The sequence below is a fragment of the Fukomys damarensis genome, unplaced genomic scaffold (assembly GCF_012274545.1).
Source record: "Fukomys damarensis isolate Sample0158 unplaced genomic scaffold, DMR_v1.0_HiC HiC_scaffold_15, whole genome shotgun sequence".
NCBI classification, from domain to species: Eukaryota; Metazoa; Chordata; class Mammalia; order Rodentia; family Bathyergidae; genus Fukomys; species Fukomys damarensis.
The window spans coordinates 3,466,070-3,479,922 of record NW_022900927.1 but is presented as its reverse complement, the minus strand read 5'-3'; the positions used below and the strand labels follow the sequence as shown (position 1 = coordinate 3,479,922).

Sequence of the window (13,853 nt, the reverse complement as noted above, 5' to 3'; positions counted from 1 at the left end):
TCCCAGGCCAGGTTTCCTCCTCTGTGAAATGGGGATAACACACTCCCACAGGCTGAGGGGTGGCGACCATGAGCAGCACTTGACGAGTGCTTACATAGCATGTGCTCAGCCAGCATCAGCTATCTGATGATCAGCTATCTTCTTGACTATCAGTCAGGCATCATGACGGAGCTAGGAACTCCACAGGAAGCACCAACATCCCTGTCCCTGTCTCCAGGAGAGCTCAGTCTCGCAGGAGGCAGCTAACTCATGATGAATAAGAACAGCTTCCTCCTTGGTTAATTCTCTCCCTCCCCCCCTCCCCCCTCCTCTCTCCCGTGCATTTCACCACCTTTCAGAATGAGCACAGAAGTACAACAAGAAGCGGGAGGAAGGGAGAGGGAGGAAGGAAGAGGAGGAAAAACAAAAAAAGAAGAGGAGGTGGTTTTAATAGGAAGCTAAACCAGGCCTGGTGGCACACGCCTGTCATCCCAGCACTCAGAAGGCTGAGACAGGAGGATTGCTGTGAGTTCAAGGCCAGCCTGGACTACACAGCAAGATCATGTCTCAAACAACAACAAAACAGGAAGCTAAACATTCTGCCTCAAATCTAACCCTCAACACCATACACCTAAATGTCTGACACCTGATGATGATCTGCAAACGGAGCAACTCAACTTTCAGGGACCCTAAGGCGAAGACAGGATTGCAGAGGCAGGGCGGAGGGTCCCCCGGCTCGGCTGCCCGTGTCTGCCCGCGTCCTTGCTCATCAGTTAGTTCCCCTGGCACTCGCCGGCCCCTGGCCTCACCCATCTCTTTGACCGGCAGGGAGCAGCTGAGGTGTCCTCCCCGAGAGCAAACGCCAGCGGGTTTGGCCAGAGCAGCTGGTCAGCCAGGCCCTGGCTTCCACTTCCTCAAAATGCCCAGCGCTGGAGATTCCAGCCCAGTCCGAGCTGCGCCCCCTGGGGGTCGGGATGCCCTCCCTCGGGGGTCGTCACGCCCCAGGAGGTGGGTGGGAGACCGTCGGAGGCCAGAGTCAGAAACAGGGCCAGATTCGGCCAGCGGCGGGGCCCCCAGGAAGGGCGAACCCACAGAATGCGCCCCACGAGGAGCCCCACTTTCCAGGGAGGGAAACTGCAACTCGGACGCACAGAGACAGAGCCAGAAGTCAGTGCCTGAACCGGAAGTCAGTGCCGGAACAGGAAAGCCGATTCTGAGCACTTCCACAACCATCAGAAAATGGCTGTAGCGAGGCTGACCTTTGGGCCCTAAGGAGACTCCAGCCTCGGGACTGTTCTACGACCTGAAGCCAGAAAAGGGCGGCATCTCCCGAGTCCTGCCTCTGGCAACTGCCCCTCCCCGGTGACTCTTTGGTCCCATTCTCGGTGTCTGCATGGGCCACCATCTTGGCAGCCTCAGGGACCAGGGTCAGTCCCTTCCACACCCTCAGACCACAAATGAGGACCCATCCCGGATGCCTCAGGAAGCTGACAAGAGAGGATGAAGGCCAAGATACCTAACAAGATATTTGAGAAGACTCGGGGTGGGGGAAGAATAGCTGACACACTTTTCATGCGTCTGCTTCTATTCCTCTAAGATGGGACTACCTTCTAAAGGCTCATTTTGGTCGGTTTTATGTTTTAAAACTCCAGCAGACATTAAACAATCCTCTCAAAGCCAGGGCAACAAGGTCAACATAAGCATTTTAAAAGCTACAGCCATGTTCATAGCAGCAAGATCCATAGTTGTTAAAACATGGAAGTAACCCAAGCATTCAAAGGTTGAAGGGAATAGTATTTAGCGATGAAAAGGAAAGAAGTCAGGACACACACTACAGTACAGGTGAACTTGAGGATGTGATGGTCAGTAAAAAAGCCAGACACAAAGGACACACTGCCAAGAGATCCCTACAGTTGTCAGATGCACAAAGACAGGAAATAGAACAGTGCAAACCAGGGGCTGGGGAGCTCATGTTCCACAGGGTCAAAATTCAGTCAGGAGAGCATATTATGTACATTATGTAATAAAGATGCTGAGTTTAAAGCAGCATAAGGGCAAAAAGCTTTGCATGGTGGTGTGGGCCTGGAAGCACCTGGGAGGCTGAGGCAGGAGGGTCGCCATGAGTTCAAGGCCAGCCTGAGCTACATAGAAGACCCTGCCTCAAAAAATGAAAAAGCAAAAACAAAAAAAGCAGAACAAGGGCAGGGCTGAGCTGAACTCAACACACAGGGACAATTGCTCAAAAGGCAATCATTTCTTGAGTCCATGAACGGGCACCAGATGACACACAGGGGACCCCCGCACAGGAGAGGTGGGTGGCAGACAGGATCCAGGCCCCCACAGGGGTCCCTGTCACAGCAGTCCCTACGGCCCAGTGAGAAATGGAAAAATCAGCCCGGCTCTCAAAAATAAAAGATTTTTAAATTTCCATTAAAAAACTCCTTGGAACATCAGAGAGCAAGAGACTAAACTACAAATAATTCCAGTCTGGGTAATTTGACTGAAGCGGATACAGAAATAAATCCACACAGGAATGGCGCAAATTCTACCTCGACACAGCAAGCATTTCAAACGTCAACTTAAATTTGGAGAAATCAGTGCTGGCGAAAGAACTCCTTCATTATTTTTTTCTTATCTTTTTATTTTGTTTTTTCTGTGTTGTTTTGTTTGTTTGTTTTCTGAGACAGGCCTCACTGTGTTGCTCAGGCTGATCTATTCCTGGGCCCAAGTGATCCTCCTGCCTCAGCCTCCTGACTATCTGGGGCCTATTATACACATCGCCATGGAAGGCTAAGATTGTTCATTCTTTACCCTGGTGACTCTGCTAGAAGCAGCTCCACTATTTCTAAAGCAGAGTGGACAGCCTCACCACCACCATTAAAAACATTAGGATTTTTGCGTCTTGCATAGAGTTGGTACAAAGCCCAGCTCTGGTTTTATTAGCTGTGTGGCCTTGGGCAAGGTAAGTGACCTCTCTGTTCGCTGACGGGAGGATGACTGCACGCCCTCATCATACAGCAGACCCCATGTACAGTGTCATACCCTCCCCTCTCCATTAGCGAAAGCCATCCCGTCTCCCACATTCCACTCTCCGGTAAGATCACCACTCCCTCCCAGCTCACAAATGTCCTGTTCTACAAAACTGTGGTCTTCACCCTCCTTTCTGTGTCCAGCTTCTTCTCCTTCTGCTTCTTCGCCATTGATCTGACCGCAGGTGAAAAGACCCTCCTTTCTCCTCCCCTCTCCTATCTTTTGTGACACAACCCTGAAGTCACCCACTCACTTTCTCCGACCTCTTCCTCCTCCCATTCACTAGTTTCTTCCCAGGGAATTTTACAATGTGTGAAAGAGGCCAATAAAGCAATAAACAAGCAATGAATATGTGCGCGCAACAACCTCCCTGGACAGGAAAACATTATCAAGCTGATGCTCAGAACAGTAATGCCCTGGGTGTGAAGAAAGACAGCAACAAAACTGGGTTGATGTCTGACACCGAGTACGGAAAGGAAAGGCGGAACCCCAGTCCTGAGCATCCCAGAGCCTTAGGGCCACTGAACAGGACCTCGTGTCAGCAGGCAAACGTCACACAGGAAAACTGCGGACAGATACAACTAGCAAAACCCACAATCCCATGAAGGGAGGGCAGGGATAAGGGGAAAAAATGAGAACCAAGACCTGTCCTGTAAAGGTACAAGATCACAATGATGAATGCAACTGCACTGTGTATCTAAAATGTACCAATAAACTAAAAAAAAAACAACCCACAATCATAAAGAGTGAAACGGAAGATCAGTAAGAGCAAGCAGGAGATGGAGCTGTCTCAGAGGGGAAGGGGATGCAGAGATGGAGCGGGCGGAGGGGAGAGGAGGAGGTGAGAAAGGAATGAAGGTGGACAGCACCAGCTCCACGCGGAAACATGAATACCACGTGCTGCAAACGAGGACTCCCAAAAATCTGGAAAACCACTGAGGCACTAAAAGATAACATGGACAGAGGATGTGAGCAAGAGAAGAAAACCCAGGTGATAAACAAACACATTTTTTTTTTTTTAAGGTACAACACCGGACAGCAACCAAAGCAGTGCAAATAGAAACCACCTCAACACCCGGGCTCCTCCCAGCCCCGAGTAAATTCTGAAAGAATCTGCGAACAGCACTCGAGGCTGCCCCAGATGTTCCTCCTCCGGTCCACCACTACGAGGAGCGGTGTGGGTACGACGTTTCCGGAAAGCCATGTGGCAATCGGGAGCCAGAGCCTCTGACCCAGAAACTTCATTTCTGGAAAACAGGCCTGAAGAAATAAATGCTAGATAAAGTTTGAACCCCAGAATGTCTTGATGGAAACTGGAAATGATCCAAACGCAATCCCAGAGAAGCTTAAAGACATTAACACACAACAGATCTCACACACAGCAGTACTCACTGGAAGGAAGTGTGCCCAGAAAACCACAATCATCAAGGTTCCCTCTGGCCTAAGACAGATGTTTTGCTTTCTACACAGTTCTTTTGCCAAATGTCTATCATGGCCAATTTGACTTTTATGTTCAGACACAAAATAAATCCATGCTCTGCCACTCTCCTTCCTCAGACAAGAGGAACATAGGGGCATTCGTTGTTTGGCACAGAAGATAACTAGTGATGGGCCCTGGGGTAAGACCTGACCCGGGACTTGTCTGTGTAAATAAAGTTTTATGGAGACCCCATCCTGTGCTTACACCTGCCCATGGCTGCTTGCCCACTGCAACAGCGGAGTTCACTACACAAGCCTCTCCCTATCCAAGGTTCCCCTTCCCATGATTTCACTCACCCACAGTCAACTGTGGTCTGAATATGCTTACTGGGAAAATGCCAGAAATAAACAAGATTTTACGGTGCACCGTGGCATGGCGCAAATTCGAGTCACCGTGCTGTGGCCCCCCGGGACAGGAATGCTGCCTTTGTCCAGCATTCCCACCCCGCAGTCACTTAGTAGCCATCGAGGGTATCAGATTGAGAGTCACGGTGTCACTGTGTTTCTGCAGGGATCTTACGGGACGCTTTGTTACCATACACAACTCGAAGTGGCTCAGTGGTCATTGCTGCCAATCTCTCCTTGTGCCTACTTTATCAATGAAGCTTCACCATGGTATGTACACATCATATTGGGTTCAGTGTCGTTTGTGGCCTCAGAGATTGTGAAACTGACCGTCCGAGGTGGTGCCTCCAGGGTCCCCAGCCCCTGGTCTGTAAGGACCCCCCCACACAGTGGGACGGGAGCTCTGGGGGACCAAGGCAGCTTTATCCAGATTGCTAGATGCTCCCCGCTGCTCCCCGTAGGAGAACCAACCCTGTCCTCTGCGTATTCAAGGGATCCAGGGCCACCGGTCCCACAGAATCATCTCGCAACCATCCCACCACCCGACTCGTGGAGAAACTGTCCTGCACGAACCTGGCCCCCAGTGCCAATGAGGTCAGGGACCGCTTCCTCCCGGACGAGGGGCCACTGCGCTCCAGCCAAGAGCACTCGCCATCCGAGGCTCTGCAGAGCGTTGGCCGCCTGTCATGCGCGAATGTCCCGGGCCCCGGCCTCGCAGCCTCCATTCGGAAGGGCGAGGAGAAGCCGGGTGCCCACGTACCTTTCTGACAGTGTCTGTGCGTCCAGCAGCGCTCGATGAACTGCCCGTTGAGGACCGTTGCGGGACAGCTGGTCTTGCCCTTCGCGGTTCCCGGGCAGATGTCCCCACATTCCTCGTTGTCATCTTTGTTCAGCACGATGTAATTGTCCTCCACGGAATCCAGGACGCGGGACCAGTCGATGGTGGCCAAGTAGCAGAGCTCCTTGCTCTTCTCGATGCGCACGGAGCCGCGCGTGATGTTCACGAGGCTGTACAGCCCCAGCTCCTTCAGGTGAACCATCTCAAAGATGACCAGCGCGTAGCTGAAGAAGAGGCGGGAGCCGCGGATGACCGTGAGGTTGGGGAACAGGTCCCTCAGGCTCTCGAGCCCGTAGACCCGAAAGAGCAGCAAGTAGTCGGTGATCGTGACGAGTTTGGGGAAACTGAGGTCTCGGAAGTCCTCCGGCTTCGTCTTGAACATCAAGAGTATCTGCAGGTGCCCCTCGATGATGGAACAGTTCTCCAGACTGTGCAGCCTGGGGAGGTTGTTGCGGATGTCCAGGCCCGGGCACACTAGAAGTAAAAACAGGAGGAGAGCGAAGAGAGGTGAGCAGACACGCCCCAGCCGGGTGGTCCCCGCTCTGGGCCACGCGGAGTCAGACACTTCCTCCCCGACCTGATTTTGGGCCCAGCACCAGGACTACCGGGATAGTAAGGTGGTTCTATTTTCAGTCCTTCAGGAAGGTCCCGACAGCATCTGCTCACCCTAACCCTAACCCTCTTCTTCTCACCTGCCTGGCTACTTTACTGCCTTCTTGGCCACAGACATCAGACCGAGGCTCCCTCGGTGGATCGATGGATAAAGGAAATTAGACGCGGACATTGGTAGGGGAGACGGATTCGGGCCCACGAGGGGTGGGATTCTGCCCCGCAGCAACACGGCGGATCACGGAGCACAGTACGTTAAGGCGCAGGAAGGCGGATGCGGAGGCTAAAAACAGGCTGTTTGCAGAGAAACCAAGCAGAGCGGTGGCTATCAGAGGCAGAGGAGGAGGAGGAGAGAGAAGCTGGCCGCGGGACAGAGTTACAGGCAGGTAGAAGGAACCAGTTCCACCGCCCCGGCCTGTGTGGACAGCAAGCAGCATTGTGTGGTGTGAGAAACGACCGCATTACTCCGTGCACGCTTAGATGTTTCTGAAGTGTTTGACACTCACGAAAGAGGACTTCAGAGCCGCTTCAGAAAGGGCCAAGAATGATGGGACCAGTATGTTTCAAGCGAGGGAGAGGATTTCAAGAAGGACTCACGGCAGCGTGTGTTCTACTGTAATAATTCTGTGACTTCAACGGTCCCTAATCTTTCAATCACATCCCAACCCTCCAGGGCAGCTACGAGAGATATTTCTGACGCTCTCGCCACCGAGAAATCACACATGTCCAAGGCGACGGGATCACACGTGTTGTCAACATATATGAAGTTTTCACACTGTCCGGCAGGGGTACGTGCAACAACTCCACGCCCATTGTAATCACTGAAAGACAAATTTAGAAACAAAGGAGAAACAGGGACGGTGCCAGCCTCGTGGGTGTGAGCTCTGGGCGCTGAGTCCCGAAGCCTGCAGAGGCCCCGGTGAGAGGCTTTCCCCAGAGCACCCAGGCCTAAGTTTCTGCTTTCCAAAGGCCAAGGCAGGTGACTCCTCTGGCAGGCTCCGTGAAAGCCTCACAATCACCGCTCTGCTCTGACACAGCGGGGACAATAGGATTAAGCAGTGTTGAGCAACACAGCAGGTGCGGAAGGGGGAAAAGGCCACCGTGTGCCCGGCGCATCCACGAGGAAGACCTTCAGGAAATGGGCAGCGGGGACAGAGGCGCCCGCATCCGCCACGGGGCTGGGAAGGCTGGAAGCGTTCGTGTTGTTACTGGCTGACTCGACTTTTCCAGCCTGCCTTCCTGGCTCAAGATCAAGGCCTCATTACCTCTCACCTGGGTGGGGCAAGAGCTTTCCCAGGGAGTCTGATCTCGGTGCCCGCTGCACAAACATCCTACAGGTTCCTCCTCATAAAGGAGGAGACTCCCAGGCTCCGACACCCGCTATGGCTCCCCATGACCCTGTACTTCACTCTCACAGCCCTCAGGATCCCACCCCTGCCCTGAGCCCCACTGAACAACCTGCCGATGGCTCTCGCCCAACTCCAAGACTCTGCGTCCCCTCTGTCACGTGTCCTGTGAGGGAAAAGAAATGAGCTCGGCCCACAGCTGACCTGTGCTGAGGCTCTGTCCGTACTGGCCGTGCCGTTGCTGTTGATTTCCCCGCATGTGCACGGTCCTCTCTGAGCTGCTCTATCTTCCGCCTGGCAAAGCCCTTTGTCCCTTAGTTCCCTAAGTGCCACCCGTCAATCCCCATCCAGCTTAAATTCCTCCTCCTAAAGGGCAGCCTGCCCTGAGGACCATTCCTTCCTATCTGGGTCTTTCTCTTTGCCTTGCACCCCTTAAGTGTGAGTTAACACTTGGCAGAGTCTCCCTGCCAACACACACACACACACACACACACACACACTCAGTACCCAGACTATAAGGCTCGGTACACAACCCCTGCTTGTTTTATTCCGAGACACTAGGCCTTCATCCAGTATCTTTGAGGCAAACCATCCACCCTGACAACCACCCACAAAAAGAAGCACAGATTAGAAAGAAACTGCAAAAGCAACCAATCTCTTGGGTAGAAGAAAGCCACCGTGTCCCTTGCTCACGGTCCCCGCAGAACAGATTAAGCCACACACTTGCTCTAGAGGAAGGAGGAGAGAAAGGCCCTGTCCCAGGCCCCTGGAAACGGCCACCTTCTCTGACATTTGCTATTCCTGGCCCGAACCCACCAGGGCCCCACAGAAGCCAACCCCAGCCTGGAAGGCAGGTTCAGGGGACAGGGACACCGCTTCCAGCCCCAGTCACACCCACAGTGCCCACACAGCAGCAGCGACACTGCCCAAGGAGCTCCGTCCCTCCCTCCCCGCTGCAGGTGAGAAAACATAAGCTCTGAGTACTGGTCTGAGACAGACCAGCAGGGACAGGCAGGGTGGCCAGAGTTAGCAATTCATTCGAATTTCAGGTTTTTTAAAAAATAAAATTTTCACCGGGCGTGGTGCAGCATGCCTATAATCCCAGCACTTGGGAGGCTGAGGCAGAAGGATCGCTGCAAGCTCATAGCCAGCTGCGCCTACAATGTGAGTTTGAGTCCAGCCTGAACTGCATACTGAAACACAGTCTCAAAAAGACAAAAAATAAAATAAAATAAAATAAAATAATAAATATTTTAAAATAAGTATATCCCATGCAATGTTTGGGATATACTGAACCTTAAAAGTTATTCTTTGTACAGCCAGGCATGGTGGTGCTTGCCTGTAATCCCAGGACTCTGACAGAGGCTGAGGCAGGAGGATCACAATTTCAAGCCCAGCCTGGGCAATTCAGCGTCTTAGTGAGATTATCTCAAAAACTGCCGGGTGTTGTGGTGAATGATTATCAGCCCAGCACTCAGGAGGGTGAAGCAGGAGGATCATCCTCAGTTTGAGGCCAGGATGGGGCTACGTACTGAATTCAGTAATAGCCTGAACTACACAGTGAGATCTTCTCTCAAGAATAAATGAAATAGCATAAAAAGGGCTAGGGACGTAGCTCACTGTGAAGACTCTGGGTTCAATCTCCAGTACTGTGAACACACACACACACACACACACACACACACACACACACATATAGAATTTAGTTTTCTATATGAGATTCACATTTAAATGTGAGTCCTATATTCCACAGGCCATATCTCTGGCTTCTCAAACTTGAACTTCACAGTCTGTTTTTGTTTTTGTTTTCGGTACTGGGGATCGAACTCAGGACCTTGCACTTGCAAGGCAGGCGGCGGCACCACTGAGCTAAATCCCCAGCTCACAGTCTGTTTTTTTATGACACAGGCATGCACACTACAAAGAACACCTGTCCACCTGTCCACCTGTCCTGGGCTTTGGAGGAACCCGAGTCAGAACAAGCCGGGGACGTGGAGGGCACAGTGGTTAGCACAGCTACCTTCCAAAGACGCAGCACCGAGCCCCTCAGAGATTCCTGGCGGGGGTATTAAAGGTGCAGCCACTTGGGGAAAACCTAGCACTTCCTCAAGATATTAAATGAAGAGCCGTCAGAAAATCCAGCAATTCCACTCCTAGGGTATACACCCAGGAAAAGTGAAAAGAATCTGCATGCAAATGTCTGTAACAGAGCTCTTCAGAAAAGCCCAAACTGGAAGTCAGCTGTATTGGCTTCAACCTAAAGTGTCCCCCAAAATTCTTGCGGGTCTGGAAGGTGACTGGATCATGGCGGCACTACAGTCACCTGCGGATTCATCCACGCCTGTGTTCTCGGCTGAAGGAGCTGCTGGGAGATGGGACCTGGTGGAAGTGGGCCACTGGGACTGTGACCCAGCAGGGTGTGTCTCTGCCCCCACCCCTCCCTTCTCTCTCTGCTTCCTGGCTGCCGTGACGTGAGCCTCTCCCTGCGCCCAGGCCCTTCCGCCATCTTGTTTCTGCCATCTTGTTTCATTTCCGCCTGGGAGTCAGCAGACCATGGACTAAACCCTTGAGCCAAAATAATCCTCCTTTAAACCACAGGTATTGGGTATTGAGTCCCGAGGATGGATGTATGTCAAAGACGGCCCCCCATGGTACCTGCTAGAACACGGACAGGCCCTGAAAGGCATCATACTCGGTGAAAGGGCCAGGCACGGAAGGCCACAGAGTACATGATTCCAGATGCCCAGAATAGGCAAATCTACACAGACAAAAAAAACCAACCAACCAACCAACAAACAAAAAACAGAAGCGAGGTTGCCAGGAGCTGGGGGAGGGGATGGGGAAATCAGCCCTGAGGGGTGTGGAGATTCTTTGGGGGAATCACGAAAAAGCTCTAAAATTAACCGTGGTGATGGTTGTACAAGTCTGGCTGTACCTTGAAACCATCAAATTACACGCTTGAAGTCAAGGTTACTACAAAGAGACGTTAAACGGCCATAACAACACAAGACCATGACAAACCGCTTGGCTTTCTTCAAGCTCCAGTTTTTTGCGTTTTTTTTTTTTTTTTTCCTTCTTCAATCTCCTGTTTGGTTTTACTTTTTCTCTTTTTATCTCCTGTCAATCTAGCTCTCAACCCATTAAAGCCAACTTGTCCCTATTAGTCAAAGACAATAGAGCAATTTACTGCCAGGACCGAGAAATTCCCCAGGAGGTTAGAAAAGGTGCCAGAGAGAGAGAGAGAGAGAGACACACAGAGAGAGAGAAAGAGAGAGAAACCTCTGCTGGCTTCTGCCCACAAGCCAGGACAAGTCCAGTTCCTGGTAAGAGGCACCTGGGTCACGGCCTCTCTCAGGCGGGCAGAGGAGGGGAGCGGGTTGCAGGATCCTCAGAGCCTACTGTGGCAAGAGCTTGGCCCATGCTCCGAAGCACACATCCCCCTGCTGAATTGTAAAAATAACCCTGGAGGAGGTGCTGCTCCTCCCCCCACATGTACATGTCTATGTAGACATAGCTGTAGTTTTTTGTTTTGTTTTGTTTTTTAAGTATTGAGTATCGTACCCAAGGCCTCACACATGCTAGGCAAGTGCTCTACCACTGAGCAACATCCCCAGACCTTTTAAACACAAGCTCTCCCTAAATTGACCAGGCTGGTTTTGAACTTGCAATCCCCCTGCCTCAGCCTTCCGAGTAGCTGGGATGACAGGTTTCCATGCACATTTTTGTGAGAAACAAATGGTACCAATGGGACCGTGGCCCTATCGTTAAGTCCAGCCCAGCCAGCAAATAAATGTATCAACCGTATTCATGGACTGCTGTACTGTGGTTTTACTTTCTTCATTCTTGCTAAAATATGCGTAAGGCCAGGCATAGTGGAGCACACCTGTATCCCAGCATTCTGGGAGGCTGAGGCAGGAGGATCACAGGCTCAGAGTCCAGCCTCGGCAACTTAACAGCCTCATGAGACCCTGTCTTGTAAAAATTTTAAAAGGACTGGAGATGTACGTCAATGCTAAGGTCCTGGGTTCAATCACTGGGAAGAGGGGTGGAGCAGAGAGACAGAGAGAAAGAGGAGGAAGGAAAAAGAAAAAAATGGGAGAAAATGAAAAAATGGAAATGTGTTTGTAAAGGGGAAGGGGAGGAGGGGGTAAAGGGAGGGCAGGGACAAGGGGAAAAAATGAGAACCAAGACCTGTCATGTAAAGGTACAAGATCCCAATCATGACTGTAACTGTACTGTATCCCTAAAATGTACCAATAAACTCAATGAGAAAAAAAAAAAAACAAAAGAGGAGGAGGAAGGGAAGAAAAGTTGGGTTATAAGGAAAAGGGAGGTCCATATATTCAAATTAGTCTAAACACAGTCTAGAGTTTTCTAATTGCAGAGTCCACTTTTATTGTTTGTTTGGTTTGATTTGGTTTACTGCGCTGTTACTGCGCTGGGTATTGAGCCCAGAGACCTTGCACTGACCTACATTTCCAGTCTTTTAAATTTTTTTTCTATTTTGAGACAGGGTCTCTTAATTTGCTAATTTGCCCAGGATGGGTATAAACCTGTGACCCTCCTGGCTCAAGCTCCCAGACTGCTAGGATGACAAGTGTGTACTACCGTGCCCAACTGTGTACTGACTTCTTTCTACCTAAATGAATTAAGGTGGTGGGAAAGCGTGTGTTGACGTTTACGGCAGTTAGCATTCGACAAAACTGAAAAATTCATTCTCACCGGCCACAATTTCGAGGGCTGAAGAGGCAGATGCGGCTGTCACACTGGACAGAGTTGAGATGCATTTCCCTTGGTCTTACTGGACAGCGCTAGTCCTCGATTCCTAGGAATCAGAATTTTCCAGGAGGAGAGAAGCTTGGTAAAGTCTTGAAAAGTGTTTCCTCTTCCCTTATTTTGCCCTCCACCGTGAGAAGAGCAGGGGGAGGTAGAACAAGAAAGGCAGGGAAAGAAGAATCTAGAAGATTCTGGAAATCTGGCGAGTCCCTACACCTTTCTGTCCTCCGTATCCCCAACGCCGCTGCTCCTCTGTCTCAGGGTTCTTCAAACGCGCCCCGCTGACCTATGCTGGGGCCCATATGTCCCTTTCTGCGTTATTTCCAGTCTTAGAACAGCTTCCTCCTAAACTCAGGGGTCCTGCCTCAACAAGGCTGGCGTACAAGTGTCAGGTCTCTCCCCACACCAGTTTTAGAAACCCACCGGATCGACTTCTCGCCCCTGCTCTGATGCCCCTGTGTGACGTGGATGCGTGGATGGAAACTGGGGAATCAGAAACCCTTAAAGATTCTGTAACCTGGGCAGGGTGCTGCAAGCCCTTGGTCCTGTAAGCCCAGCACTCAAGAGGCTGAGGCAGGAGGGTCCCTTCGAGTTGGAGGCCAGCCTGGGTTACATAGTGAGACAATGCCTCAAAAATGGGGGCGGGGGCTAAGGAGCAAGCAGCAGCCTCCGGGCACCTGGATTCTAACTCGGGTTCCGGAACCAGCAAGTCAGCCATGAGGAAATCACCCTTGTAGCCCTTCAACAAATGTCCCAGGCATCCGAGTGTGCTAGACATCACGGGCGCAGGAGGAGGCGACAACAGAGTAAGGAAGTCATTTATCAATAGAATAAACAGGCAGCAATGTGGCAGCAGGCAGAGCGAAAAGACAAAAGCAACAGAACAAACTTCACAAACTCGAGGTCGGCGAGCCTGGGTGGCAAGGCGAGCTTTGCCCCTCAGCAGCTGTAAGGCAGTGAGCGGGTGACTCAAACCTCTGGGTTTCGGCTCTCCTGGCATGGTCGAGTGGAAGAGCAGACAGCAGGTAGACAGACGGCAAGGAGGGCAGGAGACAGAGTAGAAGCCAGCCCGGGGCCCCAGAGAAAACGATCCATGCTGCGCAGAGCTGAGCTAAGTTACAGAGCCACTGTGCCGGGCCAGGGACCGTCAGCAATACAGGTTCTGCTGGCCCAAGCACGCAACAGTGCCCTTTGCAGGTGTCACACTCCGGCACTACCCACAGCCCCCAGAATGGAAGCAACCTAGCTGCCCCTCCACGGGGTAGTCCGAGCAACCCCAGTCCAGGGCCAGCAGCCTCAGCACCGTCTGCTGGGAGGCACAGGTTCTGGGACGTCTCCCCCTGCCGACTCACAGACCACGGAGATGGGGGGCCCGGGAACCTGGGTCTCCCTGGGGCCTCCCAGATGGCCTGGCACCCAATCGGGCCTCGGCGACAGTGATATAACTGTGA

General features: G+C 51.8%; 1 protein-coding gene across 1 annotated transcript in view; it reads right to left on the bottom strand.

Moving 5' to 3' along the window:
* Positions 1 to 12,367, bottom strand: part of LOC104857865 (insulin receptor) — a 69,853-nt gene extending 57,486 nt beyond the window's left edge. Inside the window, exon 1 of the mRNA XM_033763538.1 lies at positions 12,349 to 12,367. The gene's annotated coding sequence lies outside the window, so the exon portion shown is untranslated. The remainder of the gene's footprint in view (positions 1 to 12,348) is intronic.
* Positions 12,368 to 13,853: the final 1,486 nt, after the last annotated feature.